Source organism: Rousettus aegyptiacus, unplaced genomic scaffold, assembly GCF_014176215.1.
Source record: "Rousettus aegyptiacus isolate mRouAeg1 unplaced genomic scaffold, mRouAeg1.p scaffold_m13_p_12, whole genome shotgun sequence".
NCBI lineage: Eukaryota > Metazoa > Chordata > Mammalia > Chiroptera > Pteropodidae > Rousettus > Rousettus aegyptiacus.
This window is the reverse complement of record NW_023416287.1, coordinates 26288603-26304508: the sequence shown is the minus strand read 5'-3', so window position 1 is coordinate 26304508 and position 15906 is coordinate 26288603. Positions and strand designations below refer to the sequence as shown.

At 35.6% G+C, this 15906-nt stretch overlaps 1 long non-coding RNA gene across 1 annotated transcript; it reads left to right on the top strand.

Annotated features, from left to right (window-relative positions):
- The first annotated feature begins 1586 nt into the window (after window positions 1–1586).
- Window positions 1587–8737, top strand: LOC107509079. Its single transcript, XR_001596491.2, has 3 exons — window positions 1587–1926; window positions 5714–5755; window positions 8391–8737. It is a non-coding gene; the product is annotated as an uncharacterized LOC107509079 (long non-coding RNA).
- Window positions 8738–15906: the final 7169 nt, after the last annotated feature.

The window sequence follows — 15906 nt, the reverse complement described above, 5'->3', positions numbered from 1 at the left end:
GTAATGAAGTAAACATTGCTATAGTTACCATGGAGTTAGACTAAAATTTCAACATATGTGGCTTGAAGAGATTGATCTAGCCACTTCAGATTAATTTCCAAGGTAAAGAGTGTGGTGAGGGTAACTCCTATGAAGGGCTCAGCTCTTGTGAATATCGTACTTCCAAGCTGCAATGTCATCTCTTACATTTATTCATTCTGGGCTGGGTTAGAGTTTGGAAATATTGTATGGTAAGACTGGTTGATACCATGGAGGCAAAAGAAAGAAACATTAATTTTTTTCTCTCAAGAGGATACAGTGTTTACAAAACTACTTTTATAGCAATTTAGGGGGTAAATTTTCTTTTTGTGCCCAAATGTGAATCAATTAAAGAAATGTTAATAATAAACGGATAAATGGTTTGGAGGAATGCTAACAGTTTCAAGAACAACAGAATTTATTTAATAATGATATTTGGTTGGTGCCTTTTATGCAGTTAAAAGTGTTTTCAGATAAGAGTTTTTAAAAGCTAGACTTGGGTGTGGCTGCATAGTGTAGTGGTTAGCACATCTGCTTTAGAGGCAGAAGGTCCTGGGTTAACACCCCAGGTAGAGCCACGGACCATAACCTGGGTGCGCCAGGCCCCCGGTGCATGCACGAGCCTGTGGGAGGAGATGCCCCACCTTCATAGGTCAGAGGTGGAAGTAGGGCCAGGGGGAATTAAAGAGGGGGAAAAATAAAATAATGATAATAATAAAAGCTTGACTTGACTATAGTGAGTAGCCAGAATTATAGTCGCTTTTAATATTTCATTTTTTTTAGTGGACTTTTTCTTTGTAATCATGAAAGGCAAAGAAAGCTATCACCTTATTCACTGTCTTGTTATTAGCTCAGGAAAATGACTATTTGAAATATGTTAGTAATTTTTACTTTATATTAGCATTATTTTTTTTGGAGAAGGTAAAGAAGTTCTTTTAATTGGCTTTATCATTGAAGATAACACACTGGAATGGCCAAGAACTCACAATACCTATAGGTGCTTCAAGGAAAATAGTAGAACAATGAGGATAATTCTTGTAAGTAATTATAGTTAGATTTCATATAGATTTTTTTTCCTCCAAACTTAAGACGTATTGTGTTTCAATTGACCATATTTTCCCCTGTATCCTAAAAACCTGAGTAATAGATTGGATAATAGGATAAAGTAAAGAAACACAGCTCAATGTACGCCCAACTGACATGTAACCACAATACCACCGGGTGTGAGTCATTTCTGGTATTCTAAGTATTATGTGTGTTTTATGATAACAATTCTAAGACAACACATATTTGTGCAATATTTAGTCTGGGTGGTAAAGAAGATTTAATTATATTTTGTGGGACTTTTTTTTTCTTTTTCAAAGAGTAAAGAGTAAAGGATTTGCAAATGGTATGGCTAATTGCAGCAGTGAATATAGTAATACTTGTTAGAAACAGAATGAATTTTATTATGATATGAATTTGTTTCTTATAAGTCCTTATTTTACAAAATGATCTAATTATTGTAACATAAAGATTTTTAGAGGACTTTTTCTCCATAATAAAATCAGATGAAATTGAAAGTATAATAGAATTTTCTGAGTATTATAGACTATGTCAATACAAAGGAGGGGTAGGAGAAAACTATTTTAGACCTGCAGACAAGCCTGAATCAAAAAGGAGACATGAAAGTGTTTTGTAATCATTATTCTTATTTTTCTGTAATATCTAGATCCTTGATATTTAAAGTGTGGCCCATGGACTGGACACATCCACATCTCCTAGAAGCTTGTTAGAAATGCAGAATTTCAGCACCTATTGTAGAAATTGAATTGCATTTTAACAAGATATCCAGATAAATCATATGTGTGCTAAGTCTTGAGAATTCTAATATAGAGAGCTTTTTACCTCCTATAAATGCCTATGGAGGTAAGCATATGAATTTCTCTATTTGATAATGTGGTAAAGTGAAAGATCCCTCTCTTTCCTGCAGGAGGAAAGACAAGGTCTAACAGCATCAGGGTAGAACTACTAGCACCAGTTCAGATGGCAAAAAGGAGTTCTTTTCTATAACTGTGGTGACTTTTGTAACATAAACCACATTCTGAAGGGGTCAAATGTGCCTTAACACCATCATGCTGAGGTTATTTATTTGTTTATTTTCACAAAGAAAAGAGTCAAGTTTGCATTCAGAGGAGGACCTTGTATTCTCATTTTAGATGAGACTGTTGTTTCTGGTAAATGTTAAATTTCCCTTTGACAAGATGTGCTCATATCTTAGGTAGTTAGTGAGGAAATTAATTGCTGCACTTCACAGTCAAGAGCCTAGAGTGGATTCACACATTCTACATTCTTTCCTGGTCTTGAGAGTAGAGTCAATTTCTACCCTTTAGGGGTCTGTTAGGGGCAGTATCTTGGGTTTAATTGAGTTAAGTAGACAGTGAAAGGGACTAAGAAATTCTCCACATTTTGTAGGGAGTGACGAGTTTTCTCAGGTACTGAGTTTAAAGGTAACGAGTTGAAAGAGCAGTATGGAGAAATTGAGGAAGGAGAGAGGTCATGAGAGAATATTCAAAAAAGTCCTCCTCTATTGTGGTTCTGAACTTTCACTACACATTGGAATCACCTGGGAAGCTTTTAAAACTTCTGCTTCTCGGGCTACACCTTGACCAATAACAGAATCACTGGTGGGATCTAAGTATCAGTATTTTTTTTTTTTTTAAATCTTTAATCATTCCATTTTGTGACTAAGGTTCAGAGCCATCGAAGGTCTAAGTTTGTAAAGGTTCCTTCCCTTCTGTGGTAAGTATATTTTGTGTGGGGAAAGCTAGTAGGCAAGAAAAGTTCCGGCATATTGATCATTTGAAGCTCGCTCAAGTGGCGATTTGTTCTGTTCTTTCATTTGGGACATATTGATTTGTCTTCTCATTTTGGTTGCTTCCCTGTGTTTCCATTTCTATGTCTCTTAATCTTAGTAGAGTGGCCTTATATAGTATAAGTGTCCTGTGGGGTCCAGTGGTGCAGTTTCCTTGTTCACCTGAGCTGGGTGCTCTAGGCGTGTTCCTGTCTGGGTTGTGTGTGTGTTCCTGTTGCAGTTAAGCCTTGGTTACTCTTTGTATGTCCATGTGAGAGATTGCCCCTCAGCCCGTTTTGTTATGAGGAACTGGCTGGAGCTGATGTGCAGAGGTTGACCATACAGAGCAAATTTGCTTTAGCAGGGCACTGGTGCTTGCCTAGTCTGCCCTTTTGGTGTGTCGTCTGTGGAAGTGGCTGGGTGGTGCTCTGGCTCAGTCCAAAACTGGCCACTGGGTGTGTTGGCCATAGGGCCTCCTGGGACGGGTTCTTGTACAGACCAAGTTCGGCTACAGCCTGCGCCCTGCCTGGGGCCACCTGGCATGAGCCACGAAGTGATCTGTAGATGTGTTAGAGGCTAAGCTGTGAACTGAGGCTGACTGCACTAGTGTTGGGCTAGGGGCTGCTCAGCAAGAGGTAAGGGGCATGCTGAGGCTAGATGCTACTTGTTTGGGGTTTGTGAACCTTCAAGAGATTTTAAGAAAGTCCAAAGCATGAGTCAAAACAGGTCATTTATATGGAAAATCCACTAGAAGTGGCTTGGGTGGGTCTGCAATTTGGATGGAGTAGTGTGAAGTAACCAGTGTTAGCCAGGTTGATGAAGACTCAGATATGGCAGCTGTCTGTGTCTGCACACCGGAGGAGGGAGAGCTCAACAAAGAAACATTGGTTTCTGCCAGCACTTCTGTCTGGGAGAAAGTTGCCCCTCCAGCCCTTGCTCAGAAGCCAGACAACTGAATTTTCTGTATTTCACCAAATTCTCTACTAGTGAGATGACTTATGGAATAAAGCATCAAAGTCCTTGCATTATATTTTAAGACAGACTTCCACAATCAGAATATGATCAGAGGAAGGCACATGGAATTCTGAAAATCATATCTTTCGAGGAAAGTCTGAAAGAATGGGTACTGCTTTCTTGTTAGAGAAAAGATTAAGGAGATATTTGCAGAATGCTTTTTTCTACATGACAAATTTTCATGTTGAAGAAGACAGAGAAGATTTGATTATATATATAACTAGAAGGTTAATCTATAATATTAGTTTGAATTTAGAGAGAGAAAAATTTTGATCTAATATGAAGAGTAAAAATAAAATTATCTAAAATATGGCTAACATGTAAGGGAGGGAATGCTTTTGACTGGAATCATTTAATCCGAAAACTTCATCCCAGAATAGAGATTTTGGATCAGATGGTATACCAGTTATCTATTATTGCATAACAAATTATTCAAAAACTCAGAGGGTTAACTCAATAATTTTATTTTGCTTATCCTTTTGTGAGTCAGGAATTCAAGGTCTTGCTTGCCTGAGCTGTTCTCACTTGGGGTTTCTCATGGATTGCATTATATACCAACTGCATCCATGAGGTTATGTACTGACTGCAGCCCTTTACTGGGTTGGATGTCCAAGATGGCTCCCTCCCTGGTTGGCAGGTTTTGTTGGCAGTTGGCTGAGAGCTCAGCTGGGGCTGCCAATTGGAATACGTATTTGTAAACTCTTTATGTGTTCTTGACTTCCTCACACATGGTGGTTACTTTAGGGTAAGGGAGCTTCTTTCATGTTGTCTCAAAAGGTATAGTAGCACATGTCCCAGAGCTTAAGGCAGAAGTTGCATTCTCCCTTATGATACAAACTTAGAAGTCAAAGAACATCACTTTTCCTGCATTGTGTTTGCAAGTGAGACAGAAACCTGTATAGATGTATAAGGAGGAGTGTACACAATTTGTGAACATTTAAAAAGAACTACCACAGATGACCTCTTAAGTAACTTTCAAGCCTCTGATTTATAAACCTTATTGGCTAAATGGTAAGATTTTATGGTAAATAGGGTATTTTGATATTTTGATATCCTTATGAAAATTTGGAGTTGATAGCTGGAATCTCTTGAAATTATTCATTTGTATTTCATATAAAAGATTTTTAGTTTGACTACACACACATACATAGTGGATGTTATGAGAAATACACAACTAAAATTATGAGTTTTCCCAAGTAATTTATTGGAAAATATGAATATAAAACTATAAATAAGGCTTTAAACCAGTATGATAAAATACAAAATTTTAGCTAATTTAGGCCAGTAGAGAGGCCATGATAAGACAGGCATGTAATCGATAAGCTCAGATAATTCGAAACTTCTACATTCCTGTTTCATTAAGTAGAACCTCTACTGAAAATACAAAAATTTTGAATTTAATTTAATTTTTAATTGTTTTAGTGACAGATATACTTGGAGTGTCTTATCTTACAGGTACATAGAGTTATGTTCATCAGGATCGAGACCTAACATTTATTTAGCATTTATGTACTAGTTGTTGTTACTCATGTTCTCATTAACTCCAAAGGCCTTGACCCAGAGCTAACTATTGCTCTCATTTGCCCATAGGAGTTTGGTGCGCTTTCTGAGGTCTGACCCTGGACACGCCCTTGCTTTACTGCTGCAGCAATAACTAGATTTTTAGCAATCTGTCTACTTCTTAACAGCATCTGACCCCTGATCCCAAACTGGCTTTCTGTTAGTGTTTTCATTGGGTGCTGACAATACTTTCCTCGTCACATTGCTGAGATCCACCTATTGTAAATCACCCTCCTTTTAGCAAAGGGACTTTTCTTCTCATACTCTTTTGTTTGTTTTTCTCTCTAGAAGAAGAACATCTATGTTTTCACAGAGTAACTTCTAAGTATTGTAAGTATTTGATAGAGCTAATCATACTTTAATCTTTTCTTGATGTTTCCCTTATTCTTTTTCTTTTTTCTTATGATGAAAGAAAATAGAAACAGAAATTGAAGACTTGACTTTTACAGCTACTATTTTACCCATTTGTTCAAACCTTCGTTATCTTCTTTCATATTGATCAGTGCTTTTTTTGGAAATATTTGTGAAATAGCTGGCTGCTGCTTTACTCTTGCAAAATAAGTAAAGATTCATTTTGTAGCCACCTCGAAAAGATTCGGACAGTATTTTCAAAGATCTTATTTTTTTAAAAAAAGTGTAATCTACCACTCTAACAAATACTCTTTGTATTTTGACCTTAATTTTATTTCAAATCCAACTTCCATTCACTAAACCAAAATAGGAAATCTCTGTGAGAAGAAGCACCAGCTATAGCTTCCCATTAAAAAAAAAAAAAAATTCAAATTATTTTCCATCACAAACTGCCTCTTGGTATCCAAAATGCTGTGAAGAGTGATGAGAGCCAAAATGGCAGATGTCAATGGTCCTATGGATAGGAATTCATAAGTGGTCATTTGGATAAATAAAATCCTGAGTTTCAGATATTGTAATGAGACTCTTATCTCATTGTTTAACTTTATTTCCCTTTAAGAATAAAAACATACTCATTTACAACAAAGCAACAAAAGAATTCCTCTAAGTAGTGTAAATTTACTCCTTTACCAACATACTTCCCAGTGGACCGTTTCCAACCTAGGCTGATTTCAAACTTTTTCAGGCCTTTCATGTAAGGCCCAGTTTGTGGTAACCCAATTGTGTCAGATATATCAACCTATCCAGGTATAAGCTCAGAGTTTGGGCCAACATTTGGCTAATGTCTGCAAAGTCTGGTCAAATAAATTATTTATTTTTTTGGAAGCTAAAGAAGAGATGAAATATGGTTTAAATTTTTATGCCAAATGTTTTTTTTGAAAAAAAAAATCAGAGAATTTATTACTATAAAATGTCCAGTGATGGAGTCAGAACATAAAATAATGCAGCTTGTTCTTCAGCATTATATATGTTCTTATTATGGCATCGGATACATCTGCTGTGTTATTCTTGATCCGTTACTGGCAATATGACCATTCTAACACCACAGCAAAAGAATGTCAAAAAAGTGAGTGCAGAGCAGGTTCTCATGATGTCATTATTGCTCAATAAGCTGAGGGTGCTTCACTGGACTCCAGAATTGCTACCTGAAGAATACTTGGTTACTTTGAACAGGATAACAGTTTGCCATTTCACTGCACCAGGGCAGCTGGTTATGTACCCAGATCCTGAGTTGTGGGGCTGCTCACAGCAAGAGGTAACTGTAAAAATGAAAAGAAATGTTAGACCTTCTCTAACTAGAAAGGATGTTTGAACTAGTGGTAAGGTAAACACAGTTTTCAGAATATTCAGATGAATTAAAACAACAAAAACAACATGTTAACTTTTACATACTTTACAGATTAAGAGCAAGTGTAGTTATATTTACCAATGGAAAAAAGAAAAGGTATTTATTTTTGAATAGTGGTAAATAAGGTCATGACTAGTTAAAAAACAATTCTGCTACCTGGCTCCATAGTGTAGTGGTTAGCATGTCTGTTCTACATGCAGAAGGTCCTGGGTTCCCGCCCCAGGTGGGGCCACAGGCCAGGCTCAGGATGCCCACCCCCCTGCTACCCCCCTACTGTGTACCACACCTAGGTGCACGAGGTGCCAAGCACCACCAGGCGCCTGGTGCCTGCAGCGAGAGCATGTGGGAGGAGACGCCCCTCCCCCGCCTTTCAGGGATCCAGTTCTTAAGGGGAAACGGCAACATCCGCAGTTCAGGGGTGGAAGTGAAGGCGGGGGTAATTAAAGAGGGGGAAAAAAACAATTCTGCTGAAAAAGAATACATGGTCTTTGCAGAAAATTAGCACGTGAATAAAGCACACATAGTAAGAAAGAAAACCACAGTAAAAGTAAAAAGCAAGCAAACCATGATCCTAGATTAAATGAGAACTGATTACAGTGGACAGTTAAACAACACGTGTGTGAACCTGCTCGTGTCCACCTATACGCAATTTTTTTTTTTTTCAATAAATAGGGTTGGCCTTCCTATCCCCAGCTTTTGCATTCACATATCCAACCAACCTCGGAATTTTCAGCTCACAGTTGGGGTCCACGGATGTGGAGGACCAACTGTATTCATTGTTTTATGCCATTTTATGTAAGGGACTTGAGCATCTGCAGATTTGGGTATCTGTGCGACTGTAGGGTAGGGGCGGGGCTTCTGTAGGTAAGTTTTAATTTTCATTTCTTAGAAAAGGAAAAAATATTTTCATTGGTTCATTAGTCATTTATATTTCTGGTGGCCTATTCATATTCTTGGCTCAATTTGAGTTGGGTTTCTATCACTTACAATTGAAAGAGTCCTGAATAATGTAAAACAGTGGGTAAATTCAATTTTGTTCTACCCTGTCGACGTCGAATGCTCTCTTTAGCTCTGGATCTATGTCCCACTCTTCTTTCTCTGCAGCAGTCTAGAAGTGTCAAGATCACTGAACTTGAGAATATTAAAGCTTTTGAACAGTGATAAACTAATATTTTTATTTTTACCTCACTAATTTTCTTTCTGTAGGGTGTCCTCAGAAATCCCTCAAGGAGATCCACATGACTGACTGACAGGACACTATTTGGACATTCTAGAGTCTACAGCTGTGAAACCATCAAGTCACCAATTCTTTAGAATCTTGATACAACACATTTTTATCTAACTATGGATTTTACTTGTGAAACCAGGTAAACCCAATTATGTATGTACAACCTGAAGCCATTGAAATAATAGCCTGATTGTTGCTATAATACTGATAGCATTGCATTCCAAGAATTAATTTTAACCTAATTGTTTTCTATTCTCTGACAAAGTGTGAATGAAAATTCATTTAAAATAAATAAAGTTATCCATGCTCTCTGGTTCTCACGCCTTGGCAAATTGCACCCTTTCTTTCTATAAGAGTGCCCTCTATAAAGTTTACAAAAAGATCCATTTTCTATTAAGTTTTTATATCTCCAACTTTGTGATATAAATCCTATTCTCTTGGATTTGTAGCCAAAGTTAATTTCATATGCATTCTATTTCCTAGTGAAAATGCTAATTGTTTTTCCCTTGGTAACAAAATGTATAACATTTCTCCCTAATCTGACCCTAACACCTTCCTGAAAATCTCAGTGGCACAGCCTTTGCAATACTAATTTTCACTGTAGTCTTGCTATCCAGAAAAAAGGAAACATTTTCTTTTGTCTGACACTTGAGATTTTTTTTTTCCTCTAGAATTTAGTTTTGTTCAATTAATTGCTCTGTTTCAGTAAAGTTAAACTGCATTTCCAGATTTAGACTGCACAGTCTGTTATAGAGATACATCGAAGGAATTAATAAATATCTCCTATTTAGTGTACATTGTTTCAAAGTGTCCCTCAGATTTTTATTTAGCTTTCTTGATGTGCGAGTGAGTTCGTCTGTCATGTCACCATCACAATATCCTCTGTTTTGTGTTAGGCTAGTTCGCAATATATTATTTTCTATTTACCTCACACATGTGCCACAGATGGTCACTTTTAATTTCAGAGCTCAAGTGTAATAAATTCAACACATTAATATTTGGCTAAGATTAAGTGCTGGAGGTTACCACAGAAAACCATCAATCAAGTTCATCTCTAACCATCAAGTTGTGATTCCATTGCTACAAAATAAACCTTTGTTGTGCCTTCTCTTCAGACTCACAAACCTTTCTCTTTCTTTGTCAGCGAAATGTAAATCTAATCCACATGCTAACATTTGCTTACTAGCTGTGCTAAGAACTCAGAGTTTTAGTATTTGATTAAAACAGACCTTTCAGGGAGACAGTCTACTAGTGGTATAAGTCATACTGGGTCCTGAGTTTCTTTTTGCCCTCTGTTAGGACTCTGCCTTTATTTTACTTATTTATTTTAATTTTTATTGGATTCAGTAGAAGGCAGTAAAATTGTCATCAGCAACTCCAGTGGAATCTCTGTGTTGGTGGCGTGCTATGAGAGGCTTGGGGAAAATCTGATTTCTGTACTTAGGCCAAGAAAGAAGACAACATCCTCAGGTGGAGGAGGGATAAGAAAATACCAAGTAAAGTTGGACAAAACTATCATAGAAATCCCCATCCATCCTTCCTTTCAAAATATTCATTTTTTTCTTTATGTTTCTCTATTTACAGCTTATATTCCAAAGTCTGACATTTTAATAATGTCCTTGCTAATAGCTTACTTACTTGCTCTTGTTTTGCCCATAATTACGTAGTAATATCTCAATCTTTATTGACCCCAGGTATTTATCTTTTCTGTGTGTGCCCTTGAACAGAAAAATATCACAGATAGGTTTTGCTATTTCCTGACTTACACATTCCTGGTTACAAATCTCAATAGTTCTTCCATATGCTCAGCCATGTTGTTACAGTCTATGGTCAGCTCACTCTCTCACTCTCCATGGTGGCCATTTCAAACCTTTTTCACTCTTCTCTATTGTCCAACTTCTCAGAAGACATCACCTGCTGTTTAGGTCATACCTTCCACCCAGTTTTTGTATTCCATCTTTTCCAGCTATCTCATTAACTTTAACTATTTAATCTTTTCTCTCTTGAATATATATAACCACTTGCTCTTACCTGGATCCTTTCCATTGTCCTTTAAACAGATGTGTAGACTTATGGACTCTCTGATCTGTTCCATTGATCTATTTGTTTATTTTTGCACCAATACCACACTATCTTAGTTTCAGTATCTTTATAAGAAGACTTACTATCCAGTACTGCAAGTTCCCTAGCATTCTCCTTCTTCAAGATTTTCTTTGCTATATTGCATTTTCTTATAAATTTTAGAATAAGCTTGTCAACTCAAACACATACACACACCTATGCACTACCCTCATATACATGCAAACACTATTCTGTTGAGATTTTGATTGAGATTTTATCAACCTATAGATCAGCTTGGGGATGGTTGACGCCTTTACAATATTGACCCTTCTAATTCATGAGTATAATACAACTCTCATTATTATGCAGATCTTCTGTAAAGCCTCTGAATGTAAATTTTATCATTTTTTCTCTAGAAATATTGCATATCTTGCATTTATTTATGTTTTAGTATTTTTAATTGAAATCATTCTTTTAATTTCCTTTTCTGTTTGTTGTTTGCAAACAATATAATTTCCATTTGCATTCAGTAATGTTCCTAAATTCTCTCATTTATTTGAACAATTTATAGGTAGAGTCTTTGGCTTTTCTACATACAATCATATTATCATCTATTAATAATATCACTTTTTCTTTTTTTTTTCCTAATCCTGGGCTTCCTTCTTTCCTTTTTCCTTCCTTCCTTCCTTCCTTCCTTCCTTCCTTCCTTCCTTCCTTCCTTCCTTCCTTCCTTCCTTCCCTCCTTCTTTCCTTTTTCCTTCCTTCTTTCCTTCCTTCCCTCCCTCCTTTCTTCCTCTTTCCTTCCTTCTTTCTTTCCTTTTTCCTTCCTTCTTTCCTTCCTACCTTCTGTCTCTCCTGCCTGCCCTCTTTCCTTCTCTCTCTCCCTCCTTTCCTCTCTCCTCTCTCCCATTCATCACTGGATATTACAGTATAATATTGAATAGAAACAGTTAAAGAGGTCTCATTTTTTCCCCTGATATAATATTTAATATTGCATCATTAAGTATAATGGATATAATATTTAATATTGCATCATTAAGTATAATGTTTGCTTTATTTTTTATAGCCTTTTTTAAATAGAGAAAGTTTCCTTCTAGTTCAAATCATAACTGCTTGTTTTAAATATATATAAATGTAAATTTGTCTTATGTTTGCTCCACATTTGTTAAAAATAGTCATATGATTTTCCTTACTGATCTATTAATGTGATGAATTATTAATTAATTTCCAAATGTTAAACTATCCCTGCTTTCCTGGAATAAGTTTAATATGGCCATAATGTGTTATTCTTTTTACACATTACTAGATTTGCTTCTCTAATATTTTATTTGGGATTGTCTTTTGCATCTATTTATTTGTAATTTATTTGATATTCAATAAATTTACTTATACATTTTATTTAGGTTATTATTATTATTTTAAAAATGTTTTCCTTATCTGCTGGTCTGTATTTTTCTTTCTTATACTGTTTTTGTTAGACTTTGATATCTTAGACCCTTTTCAAGAACTTGAGAAGGAGCCTAGAAAATTTGTATTCAGATTTTTTCTCTACTTAGAGAGGTGTCCTCAAAACTAAATAAGTTTAAGAAAGTACAAACACTTGTTTCACTTCTGAATTTAATGGCTATAATGGAAGAATAAGCACAATTTTATATGTTTACTTTTCAATGGTTAGGGAATTAACAATAGGTATGGATAAAACAAATATGGCAAAATGTCAACAACTGATGATTTTCTTGGTGGATATTAGTGTTTATTGTATTATTTTTTCTACCATTTACAGTTGATTAGTTGTCCTATTAAAAGACAAAGACTGACAGATTGGGAAAAAAATATGTATGATGTTTATAAAAGACCTACCTAAAACAAATATGTGGAAAGCTGGAAATTAAAAAATGGGGGGAAAAAGATTATGCAAATACCAACCAAAAGAAAATGATTTAGTACAAAGGTATCAAACATAATAGACTTTAAAGAGGGTCAATCTCAGGAAGGTAACATAATTCTAAGTGTATAAAGTGGAATTAATATGTTCATTTTTTTCATTAGATATCATTTTCACAGTAAGAAAATTGTCTATTAGATAGATTTCAAAGTGGTAGGCAGGGTCTTAGCTTTCATTTTATAATTATAAATGTTATTAATTGCACATGAATTTTTTCACATTTAAAGTATTTGATTTATAGGCAGGATTATTTCTAATGCTTAAATCATCTCAAATTTTACCAGTATGGGCCTTGTTAAATGTTTGATCTTTTACACAAGGAGTTCAAATCAGTTATCACTTTTTTTGCTTGGTATTTATTTTCCAAGCTTAAAATATTTTTTTTCTGCCTTCTTTTGTGCCTTCTTTTGAACTGATTTTTATTTTTCCAGGAAGCTCACCCAAGCCATGAGTCTAGGGTTTTATTGTGGGTCATCTATGTAGGAATGCAGTACCCATGTGACTGACCTCAGCTACTTGGACTCTAGCCCCCTAGAGGTCAAACTGACATGGCATGGCTCAAGGCCTCAGGCATACAAAAACACTCTTATCACACAGGATATTCTAAAGGTTCTGAAATTATCACTCAGGATCCTGTCAGGGCCATTTCTGAAGATAGGCCTTTCTTTGGAATGTGAGGAGTTGAGGAGCCTAGGCCTGACAAGTTAACCCTTTCTTGCATGCAGGCTGTGGAAAATAAATAAAAGTTCAGCAATAATTTTCACCATGTTCTGCCTCATGAATATTAACATAATACCTTATCCCAGAATTGTTCATTAAAATATTTCTAAAATTCATCTTTCGCTAAAATACACCTGTAAGGGAAAATGCTGCTTCTCAGCTTTCCTTATCAAGAATCTTCTCCAGGATTGATCTTCTAGCTGTTTGTTTTACACATTTCAGTAATAACACAATTGTTACCAGCCTATAAATATAAATATTGAAATTGTTATTATTAGTAAATAAAACAAATGTTAGTGTTCTTGACCTCATCAATTTAGGCTGCACCTCCGCCTCTTCCCCACCTCAATTCCCATCAAAATCTCTTCCTGCTGAGTCTAGGAAGATAACTAACCTTTGAAATGTTGGAGTGGGTTATGCTCTGGACAAACTTCAGTGAGTACCATTATTATCTGTGGTTCCATGCACAGATGGAGAGAGAATGTTACTATATAGTTTATGTCACGTATGATTCAAGTGAGCTCCGAAGCATCTCTACTTAATGCCTAACCTCTCACAGTCCTGGATGCAACTGGGCTTTCGTATTCTTTCTGTAGCTCTAATAGAACTTACATATCTTTTATTTTCCCAAGAAAGAACGTCATAAAGTTCAAGAAAGTATGTTACAAAATATAGCTATCATCTTCTATTAATTCATTCATCACTACTTATAGAACACAAGTAACTGCACAAAAGAGTGAACAGAGCATACTTTAGGAATATAATAAGTTATTTAAATAAAATAAAATTCTTAAAAAATGTATTTCATTTTATCTCAGGATGGTGAAAACTTGGCCATGGACCTGTGTAAAAACCAGCACATGACTGCCTTCTCAGAGGCAATAATTGTTTTGGTAACTCATGTCTTTCAAGGGCCTAACTCAGTGTCTCATTTAGTAAGCACTCAATCATTGGACAAAATAAATGTAAGGGCGAAGGAAGCAATGTATGGGTGAAATAATAAGCAATGGATTGCTGTTATTTTACCAATTATTTTTAATTCTCGAACTCACAATAATAGTGAGTTGAACTGTGACCCCCAAAGGAAATGTCTACCCAGAACCTCAGGATATGACCTTAATTGGAATAAGGGTGTTTGTTTATGTGATTAAGATAAGAATCTCTAGATAAGATCATCCTGGATTAGGATGCATCCTAAATCCAATTAGGAGTATCAGACAAAAAGGAGAAGACATGTGATGGGAAAGGCATGTGATGATGGAGGTAGAGATTGCAGTGCTGTGTTTGTAATCCAAGGAACTCCAAGGATTGGAGGTAACCACCAGAAGCTAGGGGAGAGGTACGTGTAAAAATTCTTCTGGAAAGAACCAACCCAATTGACAACTGTGATTATGAACTTCTGCTTCTGGAACTATGAGGCAATACATTTCTGTTGTTTTAAACCACCGAATTTTTGGCAATTTGTTACAGCTGCCCTAGAATTGAATACAGTATCTACATGTAAACCTGCAGTTACCTTTATGTATTCAAAAAATTCCAAGATATGCAGTGGCCAGAAATGACATAAAAGATCAGTCTAGAAGCCCCAGTATAGTGCAAGTCTTATTAATGACTCATTTATAAAATTTCAAATATCTGAGAGGCATGAGGAGATGCATTTAAATTTCTGCATCGCAGAAGAAATTGAATGCAAATAATTATTCAAATATATCCATTTTATAGTAAATAATTAAAAAATTGTTTTAAGTTTTCAATTATCATTGTACAAATAGCTAAATATATTTCAAACTGAAAAATCTAGATTAGAATTTCTGGAAATCCTGAGATAAAAGCCCATGATTTCTGTGTAGTTGCTTACAGTTTGGTAGGAGAAAGAGGCAAGAAAACAGGCAGTTAAGATGCTGGGGCCTCTGAGTACCAGGCAAAGGGTATTGTCAAATACAAAGAGGCAACCCTAGCCAAGTATATGGCTAGATAGGGAGCCTCAAAGCAAAGGCAGCAAGGAATTGAACATTTGGGAACAACAAGTTCATTAATATGATTATGTGGTTTCGTACTCTGGCAAAGAAAAGTCAGCTTCTCCTCTTTTGATTTTTTAACTGTTTTATTGAGAGTTAATTCACATAAAATAAAATTCTATTCGAAGTGTACAATTCAGTGTTTTTATAGTCAGAGTTGTGCAACCATCACTATTCTCTAATTTTAGAACATTTCATCATCCCACAAAAGAACTTCTGTACCCTTTAACAGACCCTACTCATTCTTCCCCATGCCTACGATTCCCAATGGTAGGCAAACACTAATCTACGTCATGTTTCTATAATTTGCCCATTCAAGACTTTTCATATTAGTGGAATCATATATGTTCTTTGCATTCTTTTGTGCGTGGCTTCTTTCACTTTGCATGTTTTCAATATTCATCCATGTATAGATATATCAGTACTCCATTACTTTTTATTACTAAATAATATGCTTTTGTATGGCTATAACAGATTTTATTAATCTGTTCATCAATTGAAAGACATTTGGGTTGTTTCTCCTTTCAGCTATTATGAATCGTATTTGCTATGATTCATAGCAAAACTTATTCATAAATATGCTTTTATGAATTTTTTTTGTGAACATATGTTTTCATTTTCTCTTGGGTATATTCCTAGGAATGAGAATGCTAGATTCTATGGTAACTTTATGTTTAATCTTTTGAGAAACTGTCAGATTATATTCAGATAACATCGGCTGCATCATTTACAGTCTAGCAATGTATGAGT